The sequence below is a fragment of the Hesperophylax consimilis genome, chromosome 17 (genome assembly GCF_061612785.1).
Source record: "Hesperophylax consimilis isolate HC1 chromosome 17, BYU_Hcon_1.0, whole genome shotgun sequence".
NCBI lineage: Eukaryota > Metazoa > Arthropoda > Insecta > Trichoptera > Limnephilidae > Hesperophylax > Hesperophylax consimilis.
Genome location: NC_142852.1, coordinates 2,982,067 through 2,985,640, shown reverse-complemented (window position 1 = coordinate 2,985,640; position 3,574 = coordinate 2,982,067). Strand labels below are relative to the sequence as shown.

Here is a 3,574-nt window from a genome sequence, read left to right as displayed (position 1 = left end):
AACATTTCATATTTATGTGATTACATAATTACTATTTTTGCTAAACTGTGTATTTTTTTACTTCCCCATTTTCCCCTTCCCTATCTCCTTCCTTTCCCCACTACCTTCAGCCTCGCAACATACCCCGATTGGGGATGCCATAGTCTCACTGGCTCCAGACGGGAGCACATAAAAAAAGTATTTTACTAAAACTGTATGAATATAACATATGTCTTTAAATCTACAAAAACCAAAATGGCTTCATACACACAAATACAACATTTATGTAAACATTACAAATCATTGAACACTATACAAGTACATAACAAATTACATATACTCAAATTCACCAAAGACTGAAAGTGGCAAAAGAAATACAGGCTATGAGGGTGTACACGTATACAATCTCCTTCCCGATAACTTGAAAACAGTAATAGAATTAATATATTTAAGAAAACCGTTTGATTTTAAAATTAGTGAACAAAATTGAAATGTACTTATATAAAATGTGTACTTAAGTTAATAAAGCGAAATATGTATATTTCTTTTTACTTAATAAATAAAATAAAACTTATTCTAATGAACAAGTAAAACAGAGATATTGGAACAAATGGCACACATAAAAATTAAATTGAATTTTCCTCGTCTTCAGATTCCAACTGCAATGAATAGTTATGGGAAGTCGATGGTACTGGATCTGTTGGTCTAGAAATAGAAAGAAAAGTGTATTATTAGAGATTTCATTCATTATACTTTCATCGTTCCTCTGCCAGTTCCATGCCTAACTGCTATAAATATATATATATATTAGAGTAGGTACCAGCTTTCCATTGAAGGCTGCTAGCCTCGCTTCATGAACTTTTAATTATCGTGTTTCTCGTGCCTCTCTTGAGACATACTCAATCATTCAAGTGACATCATAATAATATGAAATATGTACTGTAATACCTCAATATCTGTTGTCGGAGTATGTCAACCCTTTCTTCTTGTGCTGCAGTGTACCTCTGAAACGATAGATAATAATTCATTAATTTACCGATGAGACCATATATTTTACATCGACGTATTTTCGTTTTACATTGTATATGATGACATTAATTTATGAGACGATGTATGAATGTGAAAGAGGCAAGAAGTGTGTGCCAAGACCGAGTTGATTGGCGGTACATCCTTTGTACTGGTACTGCCTACCCCTGCGGGAAACGGCGTGATGGTTAATTAGTAAGTTAATGAGAATAAGAAGGCCGCCGCTGAACTTTGAAAGGTTGCCACTGAACTATGAAATTATAAATAACAATTCATAAATTTTACTTAATTTGAAATTACTTGGGAGTGATTCAAAAAGAAATATGTAGGAAATACCTCAAAAACATCTGTAAATCTGTTGGCAACTGCCACAAGCTCTTTAGAGATGTTGTTGCTGGCTTCTTGAGCTTTTGCCATACGACAGCCGACATCTGGCGTAGCAGCTAGCTTCCTCTTCTTGGCTGGGTTGGGTTGACTTCTCAGCCCAGTTTTCATCCCTACACTGGGCTGAGGCGTGAAGAGCTGCTGATCGGAGTACTATAAAACACAAATAATTGGCATTGATGCTGAACGATAACTTCCATTTTGACAGCAAATATATATTATATTAACATTCTAAGACATTAGTGACCTCAATATCCAGCACAAGTTGTTCTGGTCCCTCTCCTATGCAGCTTTCGGGAACTCCACTGCCCTCAGAACTGGCTCTGCCAATGATACTAATCACTTTTTGAGTGATGTCACTTAATACCGGTATGGTAACAGTGTTTCCAGTTCTGAGAGCAGCTCACTTGGCATCGGCGTTTTTTGCCTGCGACTTACACTTTAAATCACGCCATGTCTGAAAAGAACAAAAATAATATCAGCTTAAAAGTGTTTTACGGACTTATATTAAGTGTCTTCATGATAGATTAGATTAGAAGTCCGGCATTTTCGTAAAAAAAAGCCAGTTTGTTTAGGTAAGTTAAAATACTCACTGTTTTCCACTGCTCGGCTGACTTAACAGGACCTAGTTCAGCCAATTGCTCTGCCAACTTCTGCCACATGTCGCGGTTTTTTTGGGCACCCTGAGGACAAACAAATCTGCCAGCAGCGAATTCTGAATGACTTGCCATATAGTTGGTGAGAAAATCAATCTGACTGGCCGTCGACCGTACTTTCTTGTTGAAATCGTAATAAAGCATTCTGAATGTCTACAAGCACATCTTTATTGATAATCCCATATAAACAAGATAAATAAATAACTTACATTGATTCATTTGACATCGACATCATAATAAGTTGATTTTTGTAGATAATACGTAAAGCCGTTGGTAACCGTTGAAGTTTGACGTTTGAGAAGCGATCCATAGACAACTGCTTCAGTATTGCCAGCGTATATCGATTTCTTATTTATTGCGTTATCAATATGTTACCGATAGCTTTTACATGCGTACGGGGGTATTGATATAAACTCGTCGGAAGTTACGTCTGTCGATCCGATATTGTAAAGTTATCGAATTTTCTGTGCTTGCCCCCCAGGTGTGTATTGAGCTTAAACGCTGTCAGATCACGTATTCTGGAGGAAAAAATGTCAAAATAACACGGAATTTAAGCAATTTACAAAGTATTTTCTGAAAGATTAGTAATATGTATTGCTTAGATATATATCTTATTAAAAACCTTGTTTTACTATCCAATATAAAAACATGGTCATAAATATCCAGTATTAGATCTCAATTATATAAAAAACGGCGCTTCGATTTTGACATTGTAAAATAGACTGTCTGTATTATCAATTAGTTAAAAAAGGCAAAAATTATAATAATTGTTATTGGCAATTGTAGACAATAAAATTATCTTTCTAATTTAATACAATTTCAGTGTGTTAAATGTACTAAACATAGAAATTAAGTTCTTGAAATTTGGACAGTCCGTGATCAAATTCTTTAAAATATTGTTTCACCCACGATCTCTGAAAGGTTGTTTACGGTTAAAATCAGGTCTTTTTTTCCATAGACATGTATCATTTATTATCAAGTAATCCATAGACAACATACAGAAATATAAAATATTTAATGTTGACTCGAAAAAGTACCTGTCACAGCAGTTTCGAAGTAAAAAATACGCAGGATTCACGCGATTATAAACTTTACGATTTTTTTAATATTTTTTCTATAAATCCTACAAAAATGAAACAAACAACAAAATACAGGTTAATTCATTGGCTATATAGCACTATAATAAGTTTGTATGACTTCATGTAAAAATTCTAAGTTATGTTTTTTTTTAATGTTGGCGAAAAATTAAAAAAAAATGATCGTCTGTATTTCTCGAGCAATCGAGGCAAAATTATTTATTTCGCGTGGTCGCTCCAATGGTTAAGTTCTTACGGTAAAATCAAACTTTTTCTATAGGTAACTGAAAGAATAATGGTGAATCCTTATCAAGTTCTCAAAATATGACCCAGCAACCAAACTGTTGCGTTTTCGCAACGTCAGCAAAATATGGGTTAAATATTATGGTAAGCGGCACACACAATGACGACGCAGCAGATCTAAGGAAAAACGTTCCATCGCGACCCGCACCT

The 3,574-nt window shown here is 34.6% G+C and overlaps 1 long non-coding RNA gene across 1 annotated transcript; it reads right to left on the bottom strand.

The window, feature by feature from the left end:
* Positions 1 to 493: 493 nt before the first annotated feature.
* LOC149415778 (uncharacterized) lies at positions 494 to 1,714 on the bottom strand. The gene is made up of 4 exons (XR_016303476.1): positions 1,637 to 1,714; positions 1,342 to 1,542; positions 928 to 983; positions 494 to 684 (listed from the first exon to the last, which is right to left on the bottom strand). It is a non-coding gene; the product is annotated as an uncharacterized LOC149415778 (long non-coding RNA).
* Positions 1,715 to 3,574: the final 1,860 nt, after the last annotated feature.